Source organism: Myodes glareolus, chromosome 3 (genome assembly GCF_982192425.1).
Source record: "Myodes glareolus chromosome 3, mMyoGla1.1, whole genome shotgun sequence".
NCBI lineage: Eukaryota > Metazoa > Chordata > Mammalia > Rodentia > Cricetidae > Myodes > Myodes glareolus.
This window is the reverse complement of record NC_142028.1, coordinates 104,382,677-104,406,970: the sequence shown is the minus strand read 5'-3', so window position 1 is coordinate 104,406,970 and position 24,294 is coordinate 104,382,677. Positions and strand designations below refer to the sequence as shown.

Genomic DNA, 24,294 nt, shown 5'->3' with positions numbered 1-24,294 from the left:
CTCTTCTGCTGTGTTCCTGGGACCAGTTGTCTTCAGAGACCTGCGGCGTGGTCTCGTGATGTGCCCATCCATCTGTCTCTCCTCATGGGACTTGCTGTCCCTCACTGCTTGCTGCAACCACTCAGGAACCTGCAGCATTTTACTTTTACCATTACACACTGTATTATTTGTTCTTTTGGTGACTGTCACAGCACACATGTGGAGGTCACAGACAATTTGCTGAGGTCAGTTCTTTCCTTCCACTTTGTGAGTCCTGAGAATCAGACTCTGATCCTCAGCATTCATAGCAGGGGCTATAACCTACTGAGCCATCTCAAACTCACCCTGTAGCCAAGGATGACCCTGAAGTTCTGATCCTCTTGCCTCCACCTTCCAAGTGTTCTGATAATAGGCACTTACCTCAGGTCTGCCTTGGAAGCCAGGTGGTGGTTGCTCACTCCTCTAATCCCAGCAGTCGGGAGGCAAAGGCAGGCAGATTTCTGTGAGTTCATGGCCAGCCTGGTCTGCAAGAGCTAGTTCAAGGACAAGCTCCAAAGCTACAGAGGAACCCTGTCTCAAAAGAGAGAGAGAGAGAGTCTGGCTTGGTGTTTTAATTTCTGAGTTCATTATACACTCTGGCTATTAACCTCCTGTGGCAGATCAAAGTCTTCTCCCGAGGTTTCTCTTCACTGTGTGATCCTTTGCCGTACAGAAGTTTCATTTCATATACTCTCCTTTGTAAACTCTGGCTGTTATGACCTAAGCAGTTGGAGTCCTACGTAGAAAGTCATAGCCTATTTCTGTTTCTTGAAGCATTTTCCCACAGTAGTTTCAAAACCCAGATCTTAAAAAAAAAAAATAACTCTGCTTTCTTCATTTGCATGACTTATTTGCACCACAGTGCACAGGTGGAGGTGTGAGGCCAGCTCTCAGGACTTAGTTCTTCTCCCATGTGGGCACCAGGGGTAGGCCTGAGGTCATCGGGCTCAACAGCAGATACCTGGACCCACGGAGACTCATTGGCCTGTGAGGAGCAAATGAAGTCCTGACTGAATGTATACTGTTGGCATGGGCACAACCATGTCAAGGACCCCAATGCCTCAGGTCCATGGGAATGGCAAGTGTGTCCCCAAATCAGGCTCAGGGGAATGGCAAGTTGAGTCCCCTGGTCTGAAAATTGAATGCTGACAGTGTATATACAAAGAATCAACCACAGCTTCCTCCTCTTGGATGACTGCAGTCTGAGACTGCAGCTCTGTAGAGACTCCTACTAAGATCAGCCAAACCCGCAAACCCGCATCCTTGTTCAGATACATACCACAAACCTGCTGCCTTCTTCTGCTGTCTATAATGAACACACTTCCTTGTTCGGCAGTATACAACCAGCTTGCTGGGTTTCCAGGTTGCTGGTGTGTCTCCATCAGAGCACACTGTCCCACACAGATCCCAGCTTTTCTGTATATGTGTCATTTTTCATCCCCTGTTCCACCCCCCCCCCAAAACTCCCCAGTTAGCCAATTTCACACCATGCATGTTACAGCACTGGTCCAAAAATTTCAGACTTTTTGGCCATTTTGACTTGATCTTTATACAGGGTGAGATATAGGGACACAGTTTTATTCTTCAACGTGAAGATATCCAGTTTGTCCAGTACTACCTGCTAAAGAGGCTACCTTTTCTCCAATGTGTACCTGACCCCCTGTACCTGTTGAGAATCAGATGGCTGTCACTGTGTGGGCTGTTTCTGGGTCCTCTATTCCTTTAAATGGCTTATGTGGGATAAGAAAACAGGGACTCAGAAATATTGAGTAACTAGTCCAACAATAACCAAAAACTACCAAGAGATTCAAAAGCTCATTATATTTGTTCCATAAGCAGCAATATTTGTTGTATTGAACTGTAGAAAAAACCAGAATAAACGAGTAAATACCAGGATATATGGATCTGGAGTTTAGGAGAACAGAACGGATTTAGAATGTCTGTAGAAACTTGTCTTCTTTTAGTTTCTTAGCTAATGTGGTTTTGTTTGTTTGTTTGTTTGTTTGTTTTTGCTAAATGAGTGTTTAAAATAGCAATTGCATTTGGTGACTAAACAGAAATACAATTTTTCCTTTGACAAGCTCAAAAAATATTCTAATAACACTTAATGTAGGTGGCAGGCAAGAGTCTCTAAACCACAGAGTTGAAATTGGACAACATTGATTAACTGAACATTAACTGAACAACATTGAAGTTTGGTAAGATGGAATTCAGCCACTTATTCTTATTTAGGTCCTTGTGGTGACTGTTAGCAAACAAATGTTCACAGCCGCATTCAATGCTGTGGGGTCAACTCAAGGAATCTTCAGCCTTTTTTTATTTTTTCTTTTTGGACAGGGTTTCATTTAGCACAAGCTGGTCTCAAACTCACTATGCAGCAAAGAGTGGCCTTGAACTTGTGATCCTTCCGCCTCAGTCTCCTGAGTTCTGGGGGTACAGCTATGAACCTCCATGCTGATAAGAACGTTCTTCAATAGAGAAAAAACTGCTTGGAAGAAATATGGAAATAAGAGACGCAGAGTGAACTAACAGCCAAGGGCAGAGACGGCCACATGCCAGGTTGCTTGCATGAAACGCGAGCTGACACCAGGAATGAACAATGATAAAACATCTGGATCTTCTCCATCCTCCTCCTCCGGCAGCTGCTGAGGTTCTACAGCTTGTCTGTTCTGGGGGTCTTCTTTTAAACTCTAGTGAAATTGTTCTTGAGCTTAAAAAAAAAGGAAAGAAAGAAATCCGGACGCTAAGTATTGTTGGGAATAACAGACCCCTAGAAGTCCCTCTTATTTACTCATTGATGTGATGCAACACTCAATTATTTATTTGTCTGCTTGTTTATTTATTTATTGTATATTTGAGACAGGTTCCCATGATACAGATCAAACTGTATTCTAACTTGTAGCCAGTTGCCTCTGCCTCCCCAGTGCTGGGGTTAAAGGCTTGTGCTACCACACCCAGCTTGCCTCTGCTTTCTGCATGAGATTACAGGCATACACCAACCATATCCAGTTTGGCTTACTCATTTTTAATTAATTAATTTCGAGACAGACTCTCAACATATAGCCCTGGATGTAAAGTACGAGATCAGTTGGGCAATTGGCTCTATAGTTGAAGGAAATTTGGAGTTTGAGAAATTCATTTATGAGTGAACAACTCAGGGACAGAATTGATACTTTTGAGATGAACTCACACACTCAAAGGTAAAGAAGTTGAGCCTACAACAATAATGAGAGGTTAAAGTGGGCCCTGACAAAATGGCTCATTGAGTAAAACTGCTTGATACCAAAGCCACACAACCTAGTTCAATCCCTGGGATCCATACGGTGGAAGGAGAGAGCTAACTAAGATAATCGGGCTAGCCCATATTACCTGCTCTCTCTCTCTCTCTCTCTCTCTCTCTCTCTGTCTCTCTCTCTGTCTCTCTCTCTCTGTCTCTCTCTCTCTCTTTTCCCCCCTCTCTCGCTCAACTGAAGATGATCTTAAACTTCTTTCTGATCTTTCTGCCTTTGGTTCCTAGGGATTCTGCACATGGTGGGTAAACATTCTCCTAAACTATATTCTGCTGACTCTTCATCCCTGGTCACAGTAGTTCTTTTTTCTATTGACCCATTATATTTAATATCATTTAATTTTCTTTTAGAAATTCAAGACAGGGTCTCACTACATAGACCAGGATGGCCTTGAACTCACAGAGATCTACCTACCTCTGCCTCCCGAGTGCTGGGATTAAAGGTGTGCATCAACAGTCATTGTCTTTTAGAGAGACATTGAGAGGCTTATACAGGAAATGATAGGTTATTTGCTTCAAAATACTCAGGAAAGGATGGGAAGTGGGTAGAGACATACAGAATAATAAGATTAACGTTAGTTAACTGATAAAGCTGGACAGTGGATGCAGAAATTATTTTATTTCTAGTGCAGAACATCAAGTCTGGGGCCTTGTACACACTGCACAAGTGTTCCATCATTTCTAGCTCTAGAAGATTTCCCTGTACTACTTGTACAATCTACTTGTACTGCTTGTTCAGTCTAGACTAGTCTTGACCTTGTAACTCCCCTGCCTCTGCTCCCAAGTGCAAGGGTTATAGCACGTCTGACTTTTACCTTACTTTTTAGATTTTATTTTTATTTATGTCTCTGTGTCTGTGTGAGTGTATGCCACATGCATCTGGTGCCCAAGGAAGACAGTAGGGGGGCACCAGATGATCCCCTGAAGCTGGAGTTACAGAAGGTTGTGAGCCATTCAATGTGGGTTCTAGAAACTGAACTCAGTCCTTTGCAAGAGCAGCAAGTGCTCTTAACCATTGAGCCATCTCTCTAGCCCTTCCCCTTACTCTTTGTCATCTTAGCACACTATTCTCAGGATCACTTCCTCTCTGTTGTGCCTGGTCAGGCTTGCCGGAGAGGCCTCACATAGGAGGCTGAATAGAGAATGCACTGAGTAACCCCCAGATTCTCACATGAGCCCATCCTGATAATGCAGGGACAGAGTCTGTGCAGATAAGGTGTGGGATGAGAGACGTGGAGCCTGCCAGCCCTCTGGGTCACTTAGGTACTGCTGGAGAATATTAGTGAAAAATATGTTACCTTCTTTTATGCTGTGGAACATATGTTTAATGATGCAAAGAAGTGTTGCATTCTTTTATGTTGCACTTATTTAACTCTGTGAAGCTGTGTTACTTTGCCTGTCTAAAACACCTGATTGGTCTAATAAAGAGCTTGATGCTCAATAACTAGGCAGGAGAGGGATAGGTGGGGCTTTCAGTCGGAAAGAATAACCAGAGAAAAAAAGAGAAGAGAGAGGATCGAGAAAATGAGGAGAGGAGGTTGCTAGGAACCAGCCATGACATGGAATAAGGAAGGAAGGAAGGAAGGAAGGAAGGAAGGAAGAAAAAAGAAAGAAGAAAAGAAAGAAGTCAGAAATAGAGAAAGGTAAAAGTCCAGAGGCAAAAGGTAGATGGGATAATTTAAGTTAAAAAAAAAAAAAAGCTGGCTAGAAATAAGCCAAGCTAAGGCTAGGTATTCATAAGAAAGAATAAGTCTCTGTGTGATTATTTGGGAGTTGGGTGGGGGTGGGTGCCCCAAAGAATAAAGAGTAAAAACAACAATAACAGTAACTGTAAGGTATTATAAGAGTAAGGTAGGTTGCTGGAGGTATAGCTTAGTGGAACATGTGCCCAGTATATACATGACCTAGGTCCCCCCCTGCCCCCCACCCCCCGCAACACACACACACACTATGTCCGGTTCGGTGGGATGTCTGTTATCCCAGTACTTGGGAGGAGGAGACAGGAAGAGTTCAAAGCCATTCTTGGCTCCATAGCAGATCCATGCCCAGCTGTACTATCTGAGATGCTGTTTTAAACAGACAAACAGAAAAAAGAGAGAGAGAGAAACAGAGACAGAGAGACAGAGAGAGACTCTGGCCATAGAAAACCTAATTACTCCATTTTCCAAATAAATTTGTTAGAATATGTATTCCCTAAACATTCTCCTAAGCATTAAACTTAAGACTCCATGAAATAATGAAAACATGTTTTTTCAATTATGTAAAACTTTTTTTTTAAGTACTAAAAAGGATTCTCAAGTACCAATGAAACCACTTCAACACCTTTTTCTTGTTTGTTTGTTTTTGGAGACAAAATCTTTCTAAATTGCCCTGGCTATCCTCTCTCTGTTGACCAGGTGGCCTTGAACTCCAGAGATTCAGCTGTCTCTGCCTTCAATACTTTTTAAAAATGTGTATGTGTGTGTACATGTGTGCAGGTACCTGCAGAAGCCAGAATAATACTCAATGTAAGAAGTGCTACTATCAATGTGCTCTTGCTACCTTCCATGCACGACTGTATTAGATTAGTCAGCTATTGCTGTTTAACAAATTACTTCCAAATTTTGGCCTAGAAAGAAGAAACCTTATTTCTGTGAGTAAAACATTCTGGAATGACACAGTTGGGGTTCTTGCTCGGGAGCTATGGCGAGGATTCAGGAGGATGCGTTCACATTAGTAGCTATTTTTCTTCTCAAGAGCAAGCAACAATTCCAGAAGTTGAGTGTGTCAGTAGAGTTTTGGATTTTTGAGACAGGATCTTGCTATGTAGCCCTGGATGACTTGGTACTCACTATGGAGTCAGGCTGCCCTCAAACCTTTTGGCAATCCTCTCCTCAGCTTCTTGAGTGCTTGGGGTTATAGTCATGTGTCATCACACCAGGCTGAAATTAATTAATTAGTTTGTCAATTAATGGGACTGGCGATTGAACCTCTTCTATGCTAGGCAAGTGTTCCAGCACTGAGTTGCACCCTAGCCCTTAGTCAGCTTTTCAGAATATCCCCAAATACTGTGCCTATCTGAGTACTAAGCCTTCAGCATCGACCTCTTGTATTTAAGCTGTAACACTGAGAAACACAGCCTAAGAGCAAATGCTTTTTCCTAACTTCACAGTCTTTTTTCTCTCTCTTCCTTCCTCTTGAAATAGGGTCTCATGAAGCATGTTCCAAACTTGCTATGCAGACCAGGTTGCCCTCACACTTGCTGTGATCCTCAACCAAAAGTACGGCTGCAACCCTGGAAGCTCCAGGGATCACTAGTATTGGTTCAGTGATCACTAGTATGATTCACCTGATCTGGCTGGCGAGGTGGGCAAGTTCTTCTTCCCTTGCTGTTCCATCTGTGTCCCTCCGGAAGCCGTGCCCTTAGCCTTGCTGGATTGATGAGCTCTGTCCTTCTATCTAAGGTACGCAGAGTGGCTTTGCTCTTCTACTAAAACTTGCCGACAGGCTCTCAAGTTTCACTTGTAGGAGGGAGGATATAGGGTTGTCAAGATAGTCATGCTCCCAAGACTCCAAACATAGCCACAGAAGACACTGCTCCAGCCCAGGGCCGCAGTCCTGCTCTGCTTCCTCTCCTCTGTTACCTTCCTCCCCCTCACTTTCTCTTCCCGCCGCTCTTTTCTTTTCCATTCTCTTTTCTGAGACAGGGCCTCATGAATCCAAGGCTGGCCTAGAACTAGATATGTAGCAAAGGCCGTCTATGAATTCCTGATCCTTCTGCCTTTACCCCTGAGCGCTGGAGGTGTATGCGCCATTATCCTAAGAGTGTGCAAAAAAACAGAAGCCAACCAGTAATTCTATCTTACACACAAAGGCAAGGAACTACCTGGAAGGCAGGGCCTGTTGGAGAGAAGAGAGCCTGCTTGTATATATCTGCATATAGTTTTCCCAACTGGTCCTCAGTCTCTGCATCAGCTCCTGCTTCCAGACTCCTGTCCTGTTTGAGTTCCTGTTTTGGCTTCCTTCAGTGAACAACAATGTGGATAAGTAAGTCAAGCAAACCCTTTCCTTACCAGCTTGCCATTTAGTTATGATGTTTCATCACAGCAACAGAAACCCTAACTAAGACAATATTACAAATGAATACATTATTTTATTTCATTAGGGAAATCATTCTACTCACTTAATGGATGAGGGAGGGAACGTGAGGCTTACTTGTGTTAGTCATTCATCAATGATTTTCTTTTTCCTTCTCGACCTCCATCCATCCTTCTTTTAACACTCCCCGACTCCTTCTTCTTTTCTGTGTTTGCTGTATTTGTGGCACTGGGGAGTGAACCCCGGGCTGAGGCATTCCTCTTTACCTCTGAACGACATCCTCACCCCTCATCCATATTCACTATTTTTTTAAGACTGCTATACCTGTGCTACAATGATAAGCTCTGTGCACCTGGGAAAGAAAAAGGTCATAGGAGCACCATGTGACCTTGTCCCCACAGGGCAAGCAAAGCTCAGAAGATTTTGAAGAGAATAAATAGAATGAGGAAAATGACATTTGTGGGATGTAGCAGTAAAAAGGGCCACCGAAACCTCCTGCCCGTTTGAAGAAAAAAAAAATCAACATTTCCTTTGCATTGCAAATTCGCAGGAATCCACAATGGCCATGATCACATGGGGTGAGAAGGAGCTTTCTGCTGAAAAGTCATTTCCTTTTGCAAATGGTTGGCCTGATTGTTCCTATGCATTCCCGCCCCTCCTCTTTTAGGAAAGTTGGGTATGATCACACCTGGCTTCTCACACCCGCGAGGCAAGAGGGCTGCAGCTGATATACACCCTTATCCATTATGTATGTATTTATTGACAGACAGAGTCTTACTATGTAGTCCTGGCTGGCCTGGAACTCACGGTGATCCACCTGCCTCTGCCTCCTGAGTGCTTAAATGCATATGCCTCCACACCCGGCCTGTATGTATTCCTATATAATCTCAGATGAATCTGGGGTGCTATAGAGATCACAGCAGTTAAGTGGTTGCTGGGCTCTCCAGGTCTCTTTCAGCTTTTTAGACAGATTATTGATTTTGTAAAGATTTATTGAATTTTATGTGTATGTTTGCATGTATTTGAGCATTTGTATATATACCATGTTTGTGCAGGTGATGCCAGATGCCAGAGGAGGGTATTGGGTCCCCCAGAATTGGAGTTGCAGGTGGTTGTGAGACACTTGATGTGGGTGCTGGGAACTGGACTCAGGTCCTCTGTAAGAGTGATAAGTCCCCTTAATCTTGGACCCATTTGTTCAGCCCTCTATTTGTTTGCTTGTTTGTTTGCTTACTTTGGTTTTTCAAGACAGGGTTTCTGCTATGTGTCCTGGCACTCACTCTGTAGACCCTTGAACTCATGGAGATCTACCTGTCTTTGCCTTTCAAGTGCTAGAATTAAAGGTGTACACCACCACTGCCTGGCTATTTTTTTTTTAATTGAGGATTAAATTTTGTCTTTATTATTGAGAGTGTCATACATGAACACAATGAAATATGATCCTATCTACCCCTCATCCCTTCTCTCTTTGGCCATATCCCCTCCCCAACTTCATGGTTATCATTATTTATTTATTTATATGTATATATTTAATAATCTTCTAAATCCAGTTTGTGCTTCCCATATGGCCATTGGTGAGGGACCATCCACTGCAGCATGGAACCCCTACAAGAGGCAAGATCCTCAAAATAGAGTTCTCATTCTCTGAGCAACTATTAGCTGCAAATAGTTCTTCAGTCAAGGTAGACAGACATTTCCGTATTAAACATCAAAGTGAATTTATTTATCCTGGGTGTGCAAGAGTGATTAAGAACACACAGAGTAAAGAATGGCTGGTTCAGATGAAAAGTTATACTTGCGAGTTCATTCTGGGACACGTTGGGCGGGAAACGGATATGAAAATTTTATGGTAAAACTTTGGCATGAAGAAAATATTACAAAAAATTATAGATATTCTCAAGTCTTGTAATCCATTGCATGGAAAATTGTAGGGGCATTTCATTTGTATTTAATAAATAAAGCTTGCCTGAAAGTCAGAGGGGAAAACAGCCCTACTGGTCAGCCTTACAGACCAGGCAGTGGTAACACCTTTAATGCCAGCAGCCACACTAGTTGCCATAGAAATTGGGTGGTGCATGCCTTTAATCTGAGCCCTAGAGAGAATTATAAAACGGGAGGAGACAGCTCTCAAACACAGTCTCATTCTGAATTTCTGGAGGCAGGATGGCCATTTTTCGGACTAAGGTTGAAATAAGAGCCAGTGGTTGACTGCTTTGCTTTTTGGGTCTTCAGGTTGAACCCCAGTTTCTCTCACTGAGTTTTTATTAATCATGTATCATTTGACACCCGACTTTTGGGGCACAAATTTACGAAAAAGTCATTTGCAAGTGGCTTTTTAGTCACTACTAGCTCAGGCCAGAGCTGGACCCAAACTTAGTTACCTGGGTTCAGGAGAAAAACTAGGGCTCCTAGTTCCCATTTGCCCCAGTATAGCTTCCATGTAACGATGGAAAACACACAGAGAATTTGGATACTGCATGTTATTGTGTTGTCTTTGAATTGTTTGACTGCTGAGGAAAGAGAAACAGCTGCTAAGACTTTTGATTATAAATGCATCTGGATTAATCCAACCTATAAATTGCCTTGACTTCAAAATTTAAGTCAAAAGATATATTACTTTGGAGAAGAGGTCTTGTTTTTGTTTCCACAGAAAATGAGAGTCTGTGGATTCATTCTTGGTTAAGAAAAATAATGTTTGATTGATGAAGACCCCCTGAAAAAATCTCTGGCGGGAGCAGATGGCCCAGATGATCCAATGTTTTATTGCACCTCTGTTGCAGTTTCCTCTGAGCTCTATATTCAGAACAGCTTCAAGACTGCTGGCTGAGATGATCTAGTCTCGCAGAATACTCTAGTCAGGACTTGACAATAATCATAATTTTTCTTTGGGTCCCAGTAAGATTATCAGCACCCAAATCAGAAGGAAGTAACCTAGAAAACTATGTTCACATTCCCAAAAAAATGAATTATGGATGTTTGTCTTTTTTTAGTGTGTTGGTTAAAAGTTGTTGTAAATAATGATTAAGATAAAGCTAAACAAAATGAATTAGATTCAAGGTTATTGTTTTGGAACAAAGGGGGGCTATAGATATGATAGGATAAAAACATAGACTATCAAATCTACTTTTAAAAAGCAACTACTAATTTTGAATGCTTTACATTGGATTGGGCTTTTGCATAGTGAATAAGATTTTGTATATTGATACACATTTGAGATTAATTTTGTTAGAATATACTGTTCATATATTTCTAGTCTTGTTTATGGTATTATAGCTATATAGTTCATTTAACAGTATAATTTAAATTTCTAGTTCTTGAAAATTATTATTACCAACTGTTTACAATAATAGGGAAATATACTAGTTAATTACCTAGAGTAATTGAACTTGTAGTCATATCATGCATTTTTTCAAGGCCAAAGAAAGGTATATTTTAGATAGACAGATCACCTTTAAACACTTCAGAGAGCTACAGAATATGGCATTTAAGATGTGTTAATCACCTAGGCTCTTTTTTTATGACAATGAGACATGTCTGCTCCTCGCAGCACCAATCTACCTCAGAGAAGATGATGGGCCTTGAAGAAACTCCACATGGAGTTTACTTTCTTTGTGGCAAAATTAAGCCACTGGGCAAGAAAATGCCCTCGCTGACAGTATGCTGTCCTAATTGGACAAGCAGGACACAAAAGAAAGTGACTGCCAAGCATTACCAAGACAAGAAAAGACAGTCTTTCAGAATGTCCTGCTTCCCAGAAAGGTCTGTTGGATATTCGGCTGAAGACGAATATCCCAACGTTGCAGAGGAATTTTGGGTGATTGCCTAGGAAGCCAGATGTTTCTGTTATTTCTCACATTTTTTGGAAGTCACTTGCTTGGACTTGTCACTTGTTACTTGCTTACTCAGGTAATATTATTTCCTTCTTGGTTCTCTGAGGGAATTGAAGATTAGATTGTTATAGTTTTACTTGTTTACCAGATGCAGAAAACAAGTTATGATAGAAAGTAAATTAGGTACAAGGCTTTAGACTCACCAAGATAGGATAGATATGGAGCATTTTCTCTGAATTTGTCAAATGTAAATGGTTAGACATTGTTGAAGTATTTATTACCTGTATAATTGTATGTAAAATTGTACTTATTGTGTATAGTTTTTCTTATATTAGTTATAGCCTTCTTCTTTATTTAGACAAAAAGGGGAAATGTAGTGGCATTTCATTTGTAATAAATATTGCTTGAAGCTGAAGATCAGACAGTAGGACAGATGCACTGGCCAGCCAGCCTTACAGACCAGCGGTGGTGACACACACCTTTAATCCCAGCCCTAGAGAGGAGTATAAAACGGGAGGAGGCAGCTCTCAGGCTCAGGCTCATTCTGAGATTCCTGGAGACAGGATTGCCATTTTCGGACTGAGGTGGAAGTAAGAGCCAGTGGCTGGCTGCTTTGCTTTTTGGGTCTTCAGGTTGAACCCCAAATTTTCTCTCTGGGCTTTTACGAATCATGCTTCAGAAAAATTTGGCTTTTCCAATTTTCATATTTTTTATAAGTAGGAAATGCTTTTGGCATTTCTGACTATTTTAGTTAAGGTCACTATGGCTGTGATGAAACACTATGACCAAAAGCAAATTGGGGAGGTAAGGGTTTATTTGGCTTACACTTCTACATCACTGTTCATCATTGGAGGAAGTCAAGACAGGAACTCAAGCAGGGAAGGAACCTGGAGGCAGGAACTGATGCAGAGGCAATGGAGGAATGGCTTGCTCCTCATGGCTTGCTCAACCCGTGTGCTGGCTAGTTTCATGTCAACTTGACACAAGCTAGAGTCATCAGAGAGGAGAGAGCCTCAATTGAGAAAGTGCCTCTATAAGATTGGGCTGTAGGCAAGTCTGTAGAACATTTTCTTAATCACTGACTGAAGTGGCAGGGCTCAGCCCCTTGTGGGTAGTGCCATCCCTGGGCTGGTGGTCCTGGGTTCTATAAGAAAACAAGCTGAACAAGCCATGTTAGCAAGCCAGTGAGCAGCACCCCTCCATGGCTTCTGCATCAGCTCCTGCCTCCAGGTTCCTGCCCTGTTGGAGTTTCTGTCCTGACTTCCTTCAGTGATGAACAGTGATGCGGAAGTATAAGCCAAATAAACCCTTTCCTCCTCAGGTTGTTTTGGTCATGGTGTCTCACCACAGCGATAACTCTAAGGTAGCCTGCTTTCTAGAACCCAGGACCACCAGCCTAGGGGTGGCCCTACCTCCATTGGCTGGGCCCTCCCTCATCAAGCCCTACTTAAGAAAACTTTCCACAGGCGTTTTGCATACAGCTGGACCTTATGGAGGCATTTTCTCAACGGAAACTCTCTCTTTGTGAGTTCTTGTTTATGCCAAGTGGAAATAAAACTAGCTAACACACTGACTATTGCTTTTTAATGGTTTCTTAGTTTATAACTTTTGTTTTATTTTTATGTATGCTTGTGTGTCTCTGTGTGAGTATAAACATGTACATATGGGTAACACTGGGGGCCAGAAGAGGGTGTTGGATCCCCTGAAACTGGAGTTGTAGGTGGTTGTGAGCCTTTGGACAGCGTGCTGGGAATTAAATTCTGGTCCTCTAGAAGAGCAGCAAGTACTGTTAAAAACTGAGACATCTCTCCAGCACCCCTGCCTCCCATTTTTGTGGATAGCAAAGAACAGAGTTGGGAAGGAAGGGGAGGCCCTTGCAGTGCCTGAGGGCTAATGATGTGTACCCAGTAACATTTTTTTTTTCAGAGCTAGAGATCCAACCTAGGGCCTCATGTGGGCTAAATAAGCTCTCTCCTATTAAGTTAAACCCATAACTCCATTTAAGTATTTTTAAAATATAAATTTTCACATTGTTGAGGAAGGACAAGAAGTCCACAAGCTAGGTTTTCAAATACAAATGTGTCCTTAGAATTTCTGCTGTCTGGATTGTTAGTGTTAGGGTGTTTCCAGGGCCCCAGACTAACGCCTAACTATTGTTAATGGAGCCATATTCATATTGCTAAGTGTTTCTTTTTGAATCAGTTCCGACTACTAATGTGGCTAGGAAAACAGTGTCTGTTATAGAAGTCAAAACCAAAACTTTTCAAACCAGCAGTAAACCTCAGAGATGAATTGACAACCAGGACGATCAGACTTAATATTCCACTTGTTAGCAAGAATAGTGAACAAGGAGTAATTCGCAGCAAAATAATCATTATGTGCCTGAGTATTCACCAGATGTGTACAAATCTTTAAAAATAATTTAGTGATTTTTTGACTGCATACAAAGAAACCGGTTTCCTTAAGGCGTGTTCACACACGTCATTTATTATACGCTGTCTCCCTTTCCCTCCAAAATCTTATCAGTTGTAATTTCAGTCAACTGCTGGGTCACTGGCCAATCCTGTTTTGCCAAGAGGAAATAAGTTGTAACTTATTTTAAGCCATTTGTTCCTTGAAAAATTTATACCTTAAATTGTTTTCACCGAGTGGTGGCGCACGTCTTCAATTCCAGCAACGGTGGCTCTCTGAGTGTTAAAGGCCAGCCTGGTCTACAAATAGACTTGCAGGACAGCCAGGGCTAGACAGTGGAACCCTGCCCCCGCGTTCCCCCTCGCCCCCTCCCACTTCAACTAAACAAGTTAGAAATATTCTGCCAAAATTGCGTTGCAAGGAAGACTCAGAAGGCGTACCTGCAAATCTAGGCTACCTTTGGGAGGCAGCAGGGTACTGATTGTTTTAAAGAGTTCTACGCGAAATTCAGCGCAGCTAAGGTCTCTCTAGATGTCTGTGGAGGGCTTGGAAAGGAACAGCCCCCCAGAGTCACTCGGACTTTGGAGTCACCCAGTTATGAATGCCACTTCCAGCCTCAACTAACTGCGCGTGTGGCTCTCTTTTTTCATTGACCTTGAACTATTCAGAGTCGCTATTCCAGTCTTGGAAAGCCCCAGCCGGGAGGGGCAGCGGTCACCTGCTCCAGGCCACCACAATAATCACAGAGCCTTTAAGAAGGTTGCAAGCACCGCCCGGAGCGCTAGTCATCTCTCGCTTCGGGGTCTCCGAGGCCGGCGTCAGAACTCTTAGAACGCGCCCAGAGGTCGGCCAGGATGGGTCCCTCTGCCAGGAGGAGGGATAGGGCACGGAAACCCGGCCGGCGCAGCCAGGGAGCTCTTCTCGGGGCTCTGCACAGACGCAGGGGCGTGGCCTGAGAGCAAGGCTTGGTTCAAGTCTGGGGGCGTGGGTCAACCACTGGGCGGAGCCTAACCATAGGGGCGTGGCTCCAGCGGGGCGGGACAGCCCTCGGACCCCGCCCTCCCCGCGCCCTTTCCACCGCCCCCGCAGAAGGAAAGGGAGAGGGAAGAAGGGAGGGAAAGTGGTGTTCTGTGGAAAGGGGCGGAAGGAGGGGAAGGCAAAAAAGAAAAGGGAACAGAAACATGGCGGTCTGCGGTCGGGACGGGCTCGCCGCGGGCAGCGCCTAGACGTCGGTCCTCCCGCAGTACCCGCGGCCCGCGAGCCCCTCGGCCGGCAGTTGCCCTCGCTGCAGGCGGTGCCCCTCGAGACCCGGCCGTGCGGAGGCGCAGGCGCAGAGTGGCCGCCGGAGTCCCGGCCCTGCCTGCTGAGGGTGCCCAGGCCGCGTCGCCGGCGCCTTCTAGCCCCAGGAAGCTGCTTGTAGTGTCGGGCCGCCGTCACTGACCGGGCTGGCGCAGGTGAGTTCGCACCGCCGCCCTGCCTACGTCTCCCGTGCCGCCAGACCGCGCAAGTAGCGTGAGGAACTGAAGGCGGAGGTGGGGAGCGGCGGGCTGGCCGGCCTAGGCGCTCAGCGGACCGGAGGTCCCCGGAGCCTGCGGGCTGCGGCCGGAGGGCCTCGTGAGAATCGCTTCGGTGCTGGGCCAGGGCCTGGCCTCTGCCGCCGGGGTGGGGCGGGAGCCGGACTCCGGGGCTCTGGTCGGGTCGGCGGGTCGCTGCTGGTGGCGGCGCCTCCAGGGAGCCGGGGTCGGCTGACGCCGCGGAGGTGGAGGCAGCCGGACGCAGGCAGGTGCCGCAGGTGAATTCAGGGCATTTCCTCCTCTGCCGGACGGTGGCCGATGCCTAGGGGTGCTTTGTTGGGGATAATTTATAGGAAGACTCCATTCAGTCCGGAGTGACTAAACGCAAATAAAGCCAACTAATGAGCCCCTAGTACCGACTCTTGGAAGAACTGTAACTTTAAAGTGTTGGAGATGCTGTCACGTCTTTCCCCCTCTCCTCTCTGTGCTTCGAAGGCCGTTTCCCTCCCGGAGAATGTGCTGGGAGAGAATAAATAAGGAATGACCCAGTTTTTAAAACGTCCCTCTCCCTTGCTTCCCCCACATTTCGTTGGTTTCACACGGGAAGATTTAGGGCAGTTACCGTAGTTACTTGAGCAAATGTGAGGGAAGGTGTCATCCCCCGTACTGAAAGCTCAAGTTGGGCGATTGTGCTTACAGAGGTTGTCATGCACCGTAGCTTGACCACTTGACCCACTGAGTCGGCTTAATTGTGTGCAACCGGAGTTAAGATGTTCTCACACGCCAGGTAACCCTGGGAATAGGTCTTCCATTCCTGTCTGTTTCCAAGGAGAAGTAAGAAGAGATCTTTAGGTGTAATGTGCTGTTGCCAAGTTTTCAGTAAACATTTGATTTGAGGTAATCATGTATATTACCTCAAATCTGAAACGCTTTGTGTGACTTTTTTGTAAGAAAAAAAAAGAATTGCGAAAGGAAAATCTTTTTTCTATCTCACTCATTATAACCATAAAAATCTGCTATATTTTCTTCTCCGTTCTCCATATTAATGTTAAAAAGTTGGCAAACTGCCTTCTTGACGTACGACTGGGAACTCAAAAATCTGAGAAATAAACTTAGATTTGTGTTCATGAACATGACCTGCCTCTTAATGGATTGTGTTCAATCGTTTTTTAGTTACTACTATTCAGTCCACTTCCTACCACATGGTGGGTGACTCCTTTGACTATTTATAAAGTAATTGATTGAGATTAAGGGGTCTAATCGTCTCTATTACCTGTTTTAGTGAAGTAATCCCGTGTCATTTGATTTTTGGTTCACGATACCTTGCCTGGGATATAATTGTTTGGCTGTTTGAATAATAGAAAAGATGTGTTGGAAATGTTGATGTTTTTGTATTTTAATACTTTACTCCTGTGTAATTTGTAAATGAGTGCGTTCTGGGAATAAATACAGTTTTTCATAGTATAAACTTTGGCTTGTAGTTGAAGAAATTGGTAGAAAAGTTGTAGGTGGAGACTGTTCTTAAAAGCAAATGTTTTAAGTTACAAGGAACTGCCGTTTGTGCAGGCTATAACAATTCATGGTGCCAGGTTCAGATGGTCATTTGGGCAGGTGACCTTTCTAAGGGAGCATGTTAGGCGTTTGTAGTGAAATGCATGCAGTGTGTAACTTATGCATGGAGGATTTTGCATGGCAAATAATGACAAGGCACCCTTGCTTTTGTATATCTGCCAGCCAAGACTGAAGCATCTCTTATTTTCATTGGTGCTTCCTGCCAAGACAAATACCATAATGGCTTTGCTGCTCACTTTAAAGTGATGTTTTTGTCTTGTTCTTGCATCTCAAGTGCAGGTTGTAAGGTGAAAGAGAAAGCAGCTGAGTCAGGTGGCAGGTTGTCTCGGCTGACTGTTGTGATTTGAAAACGGAATGTCTGTTACAATCACGACACAAGTTTTCATAGTACACGAATTTGAATGCCACCTTTTGGGGGGATGGTGCCTCACAAATGGTACCTTCCTTCAGGTTGTCAGTTTTATAGACAGTAGCAATGGGACGTCTTGGTGGAATGGAAAGCTGTGCAGTTTGGGAAGCCAGGTGTAGTGTTGCACAGCTCTACACCCTCCACTTGGAAGATGGAGGCAGGAGGATTGTGTGAGGCCAGCTCCACGACTCAGCAAACAAGTTTCATGCCAGCTTGGGTTGAGTGGTGAGACCATGTTTAGGAAAAACAAAACAGAGCACCAAAAAAAAAAAAAAAAATAGTTGAAAATTGAGAAAAGAATGTTGTATTATAGCCTAGTAAAAGAAGTCTTTTAGCATCATCGTGTTAGGAATTCCAAATTTAGATACTTTATTATTTGAAATTTATGATAGTATTTGTGGGAATTTTTTATAATCATCCTGCTTTTGCCTCAGTCTGGGGACTAAAGACATCATGCCCAGTTTGAAAACTACTTTTTTTTTTTTTTTTTTTTTTTTTTACAAGTCCTGCTGTATATGTATAGTCTAGGCACATGCCTGGAACTTGCTGTGCCTTCCTGCCTGGGCCTCTTAAATTCTGGGAAAGGTAAACGTACACAGCTGAGGACTCCCTTAAACGCTCCTGCCTCCTCTCAGGTGCAGGGATTGCAGGTCTTCATCACTGTGGTCTGCTCAGACTCAAGTACACTTGACTTCCAGTTGCTCTTAGATGTCTCTTTTCTTTATTTCCCCGTCCACATTCATAGTGTTTGCCAAGAAAGCTGGTAGTACTTCCTCCTTTTAAATTGGTATGGCTTTTTCCTACTGCTGGTTAGATCATTGCTGTGGAGGAAATACAGTGTAATTCTCATGCATGACTTCTTCGTGCTAATGTGGTTTTTAGGTTGAACCAGAAACTTAGGCATACTGAACACTTCCTCTGCCACCAAATCACACCTCTAGCTCACAAACGTAGTTTAGGCATTTTCGTGGCCCTACAGTAAAGCATTTAACAATAAATGGGGTGATGGCACATGCTATTAATCCCAGTAGTTGGGAGATGGCAGCAGGAGGATCAAGACTAGCCTCAGTTTCAGAGTGAGGTTGCAGACAGCCTGGCTATTCAAGATCCTGTCTCACTACACAATCAGGGCCCGTGAGATGGCCGAGAAAGGAAGGCCCTTGTCACCTGACCCGGGTTTGACCCCTAGGGCCCCACTTGTTAGAAGAGCAGAGTGACTCCTGCAGGTTGTTCTCCGATCTTTGTGCATGTGCTGAACGACGCAATCTACCCGCATACATAAAGAAGTCAATAAAAATTAGACAAATGGAAAAAAAGCTGGGCATGCCAGTAGTCCTAGTATTTGGAAGGATTATGAGTTCAAAGCCAGCCTGGGCTATGAGACCCTGTATCAAAAAAGCAGTAAGGAAAAGAAAAGAATAACAACAATCGGGGGAGGGGGAAGGCAAAGCATAGAAAAAATTTAAGGCACTAAAATTAAATGTGAAACTATCGTGGTAGATGTATACGGTATTCATTTGTTCAAAGCCGTAGACTGTCTACCAACCAAAGGGGGCCCTAATATAAACTAGAGACTCTGGGTGATGACTGTGTGTGAACACAGCAGATTGATCAGTTATGAATTAATGCAGATAGTGTTCTGCAGGGGCTGTTGACAGTGGAAGTGGCCATGCACGCCATGCACTGGTGAGATTAGGTCGGGCTATAGTGTGTATGGCTGTGTTCATTATTATCACAGTCTAGTCTTGGGTTTGAGGTCTTCCTGCCTCTGACTCCAGAGTTGTAGGATTACAGGTGTGTGCCACCATATTGACTCTTAATTTTTTGTTGATCTAGATTGTTCTCTGTTGCAAGTGATTATATATTTATATTTAGTAGTGCACGGGAGGTTGAAAGATGAGACCTCCTTGAGCTGTAATCACCTGTGGTTGTAACTGAAGGATATGATGCTGGAAACTGAACTTGGGTCCTTTGGAAAAGTGTCACGTCTTAACTGCTGAGCCACCTCTCCAGCCTCTTTATGTCACTTCCCTTCCTGCTTCCTAATGAGTAAATTTGCTTTTTTTTTTTTTTTTTAAGATTTATTGTGTCGGGCAGTGGTGGCACATGCCTTTAATCCCAAACTCGGGAGGCAGAGGCAGGTGGATCTCTGTGAGTTCGAGGCCAGCCTGGTCTAGAAGAGCTGGTTCCAGGACAGGCTCCAGAGCCACAGAGAAACCCTGTCTCAAAAAACCAAAAAGAGAAAAAAAATTTATTGTTATTATTATTATTTGTTTTTTCAAGACAGGGTTTCTCTGTGTAGCAGCTCTGACTGTCCTGGAACTTGCTTTGTAGACCAGGCTGACCTCGAATTCCTGGAGATCCACCTGCCTCTGCTTTCCAAGTGCTGGGATTATATGTGTGTGCCACCACTGCCTGGATATTTTTATTATATTTGATCATGTATATGTGTGCCTATGTGTAAGTATGTGTATGTGAGTGCAGGTACCTGCGGAGGCCAGAGGAGTGTCCCCCTCTCTAATCAGTCCTCAAACTCATGTACTAGCTGTCCTGCTTGTGCCTCCCAAGTGATGGATCTGTATGCCTGTGTGCGTTCAGTGTGTTCATCGCTCTCATCCCTGACATCGTGAACAAAGCTTGCCAGTAGGCTTCTTTATCTGCTGCACCTCCTAATGCCCCTGTGCTGTGCTTTAAAGTTGTTTTGAGGCTCGAGAAGTGGTTCAGCGGATAAGAACACTTGTTGTTCTTGCAAAGGACCTGAGTTCAACTCCAGCCACCCACATGGTGGTTCACAGACATCTGTAACTCTAGTCCAGTTCTTCTGACTTTTCTGACCTACACAGGCACTGAATGCCTGTGGTACACGTACATATAGGCAGTAAAACACTAAGACACATTACATAAAAGAAATCTTTTTAAAAAAAGGTAGTTATGAACAAAATATTCTCCATTTGCTTCTCTCTAAAACTTTTTGTTCTTGTTATTCGTTTGTTGAATGAGATTTTTATCCCAAGCTGGCCTGCAGTTCACAGTATGACATGGATGGGCCTCAAACTCAGGCAGTTCTCTTTCTTTAGCCGTTTGAGTGCCATCATTGCATGAAGTATGTATTACACGAGTACATGAAGTGTGTCCTACTAAGTAAGCCCTACTTTCCACTGGAAACTTAGATGCCTAAAAGAATAAACCTGAAAAGGTGTTTTTGTTTTTGTTTTTGTTTTTTTTGGGGGGGGTAAGAGTGAAGAGAGGGAATTTAGATAAAAACATAGACCCATGACAATTAACTAGATGTTGCTTGGAATGGCTAATGGGACAAAACAGAAGGTAGACACCCCCCGCTCCAGGTTATATGTGATTTTTTTTGTTTTAAAGGGTGCTGTGCATTGAATTTGGAGCCTGCTTTTACATGATAATCATGTATTTCAGCATTTAGCTAGATTCCCAGCTCTATGTAGGAGATTTTAATATACAGAAAGGTGAATTATTCAGAGGCTGGTTAGATGGCTCAGTGGATAAAGTTACTTGCTGCCAAGCCTGCCAATCTGCCTTGGATCCCTGGTTCCCTCATGATAGGAGAGAAGATCTGAAAAGTTGTCATCTGACCTCCACATGGATGCTGCGGCAAGCTTGTGCTTCCCTTCCCAAACAAAATAAATAAGTGCTCATTTTTAAAAAAGAATTATTCAGTAATTAGCCTTTCTATAATTAATGGAATGACATGATTGCACTCTTTATTCTGTAGACTATAACACAGTGGTAACTGCAAGTCATATTTGAGGTGTGTGTGGCTCTTTTCAGGTAGAGACTTAGTTGGTTTCTCTGTAGCTTTGGAGCCTGTCCTGGAACTCTGGAACTAGCTCTTGTAGACCAGATTGGCCTTGAACTCACAGAGATCCACCTGCCTCTGCCTCCCGAGTGCTGGGATTTAAGGAGTGCACCACCACTGCCCGGCGACTTTCTTTTCTTATAAAGTATTTTCCTCATTACATGATCGTTCTTTTTTTGTCCTGAAAGACTATATTCTCACCTATAATCCTCATCATTTTTTCTCTTTCTTTTTTTTTTTTATTTTATGTGCATTGGTCTTTTGCCTGAATGTATATTCCCTGAGCTGTAATTACAGATGGTTGTTAGCTGCCATGTGGTACTGGGAATTGAACACAGGTCCTCTGGAAGAGCAGTTGGTGTTCTTAAACTTTTAAGCACAGAGCCCTCTCTCTTCAGCTCCTGTGCTTTTCTTTTCTTTTTGAGACAAGGTCTTGCTTTGAAGTCTAGACTAGCCTTAAACTTGCAAAAATCCTCCTGCCTTAGCCTGATACCTGGCTAGAGTATAATTATCATTTATTTGGAGATTTCCTTCTTCCCTCAGACAGGGTCTCATTCTAGATCTGACTAGGTGGGAACTCAGTAGACCAGGCTGTGCTTGAATTTACAGAGATCAATATCATACTCCCCACCCCTTTGCGGTGCTGAGATTAGAGATATGCACCACCAAGCCTAGCTCTTTTTTGTTTTGTTTTGTTGTGTTTATTGATGTCATTATTTTAAAACTTTTTCATGTGCTTATGTGTGGGGGGTGTATGTGTTTACTTGTGTGCAGCACACATATGTGTTCAAGTGTGTGAGTGAGTGTGAATATAGAGGGCTGAGGTTGATATTTGGAATCTTCCTCAGTCACTCTTCCACAGCTAGAATCTGTAGCCAGCTTACTGTGGGGATCATCTCTGCCTTCAAAGGTTGGAATTACAGGAAAACTGCCAAGCCTACTCAGAATTTACATGGGCTCTGGGAATCAGACTCTTGCCTGTGGGACAAAAACTTTAATCACTGACCCTCCCTTTCTTTCCCCTAACATTTTAACATTTTAGAGAAAGTGTGTGTGTGTGTGTGTGTGTGTGTGTGTGTGTGTGTGTGTGTGTGTGTCATTGTCAGAGAACAACTTGCCGGAATTAGTTCTCTGTTTAGACCCCGTGAGAACTGGAGACCCAGCTTGTCAGGTATCCTGATAAGTGCCATTATCTGCTGAGCCATCTCACTGGCCCATTTGTTTTGGTTTTTGAGACCTGATCTTTCTTTGTAGTCCAGTTTGGCCTGGAGCTCCATATCTAGTCCAAGCCAGCTTCAAACTCAAGATCCTCCTGTCTCAGCATTTTGAGAGCTGGAGTTCCAGGTCTGTCCCTCTCTCACCAGACTAATGTTTATTGCTGTGCTGTTTTCTAGTGCTCATTGAATGAAAAAAGAAATAAAAACGGAAAGGACCTCACTGCTCCTAGGTGTGGTGGAGGAGAAAGTTTGTTATAAATAAAAGGGAGAGCCTAGCTAGAGGCAAGGACATCTGGGAGAGTCGTGGTGAGTGTACTTGAGTAGGGACAGAGGGAATCTGGGAGAGAGGGGAGCCAGGTGCAGCTAGGAGGTCCAAAAGAGAAGGGGTAACCAAAATAGCTGAGGTATATAGGGAACGGCAATTGGGGGAGGGAGTCCTAGGGTTGGAGAAGTTTAGGGTAGCAGGTGAGGTCTGCCAGCCAGGAGGACCCTGTAACAGGTAGGGACTGAGAAAACCATGGTTTTTTTCTACTATTCCTTCTCCCCAAAGTATCTGTTGTCATTCTTTTGTAAAAGTTTTCTTGCCCTTCATTTTGTAGGACCAGGATACACTCAAGGCCCAAATACTTAATGTATTATAATCCGTTGCTACCATTCTGTCTTTTTGTATGCTAAGCATGCAGTTTACTCCTGAGTCATATTCCCAGTTCCTGCCACTCGTTATGACTCAGAGATCACCCACAGTTTGACCTATGGGAGACTCTTTAAGCTAGTCCCTGTGACTACTAATCTTAGAAGTGCCTTTTGTCTTTTGCACATGGCATTCTAGGTATAGCATAGATTTTTCCTAATTCACTTCAGCCTCATCATTTCTCCAGGGGACCCTGCTCTGGTGTGTTACTGAAGGGGTGGATTAGGTATTGTTTGTTGTTTTGGTGACACTGCTTCGGGATGTGTTTTAAGCAATCAGAACTAGGAGGGAAACCCATATAATTTTTTAATTTCTTTTTTCTTATGTGTACCTGCATTTGGTTATGTGGGTGAATGCAAGTACCCACAGAGGCCATGAGAGGATGTTGGATTCCTTGGACCTGGAGTTACAAGTGGTTGTGAAATCTCCCCATGAGGGCTCTGGAAATTGAATTCAGTTCTCTGGAAGAGTTGCTAGACTTTTAACTGCTGAGCCATCTCTAGCACAGTGGTTCTCAGCCTTCCTAATGCTGCAGTACTCTAATACAGTTCCTTGTGTTGTGCTGACCCCAACCATAGCATTATTTTTGCTACTTTATAACTAATTTTGAATACAGTTATGTATTCAAATTGAATCATAATGTAAATACCTGGGTTTTCCGATGTTCTCAAGAGACCCCTGTGAAAGGGCCAGTTGAGCCCAGGGGTCTCGACCCACATGTTGATAACCCTCACTAGCACCTGTTATTTGGAGACAGGATCTCTTTTTGCCCAGGCTGGCCTCTACATCTCCAACCATCTTCTCTTTTTCTCTCTTCTCTGGCATCATAGGCATGTGCTCCCAGGCCTGGCTCCTGTGGAAACATTTTGAACAGGAACCTCCTGTCCATTAGCAGTCCTTCTGCAGTTTTCTTGAATCCGTGCCTACCTGAGTCTGCTATTTATCTACTCCTGTTTCTCTAGATTTACTATTCTGAGCATTTTAATATAGTGGAACTGATCTGCATATGGTTGTGACTAGCTTCTTCCACTTAGTGAGTGTTTTCAAGGTTCATCTTTGTGGTACTATGTGTTGATACTTCATTTCTTTTTGTTGAGTGACACTCCATTGTATAAATAATTATGTGTAGGTACCACTTTTTGACTGTCCATCAGTTGATGGACATGTGTGTTGTTTCCTTGATTTGCTTGTTTATATTACTGCTGTCAATTCTGTTGACTTGCATATATAATAAATTAATAAAATTTACATATGCTTAAATTATTGGGACAGGGAAAATATTAAAGTTGTTAAAGTTTACAGTTGTTAAAGTATTTGCTGTGCAAATAAGAGTACATGAGTTCAGATTCCCAGTACCCACATTAATAAGCCAGGTGTGGCATTGTGCTCCCATAATCCCCAAACTGAGAAAGAAGGTAAATCAGGAGGATCCCTGTGCT

General features: G+C 43.5%; 1 protein-coding gene across 1 annotated transcript in view; it reads left to right on the top strand.

Annotated features, from left to right (window-relative positions):
• Nucleotides 1-14,942: 14,942 nt before the first annotated feature.
• Dennd4c (DENN domain containing 4C) overlaps nt 14,943-24,294 on the top strand; it is a 94,462-nt gene continuing 85,110 nt past the window's right edge. Inside the window, exon 1 of the mRNA XM_085686229.2 lies at nt 14,943-15,080. The gene's annotated coding sequence lies outside the window, so the exon portion shown is untranslated. The remainder of the gene's footprint in view (nt 15,081-24,294) is intronic.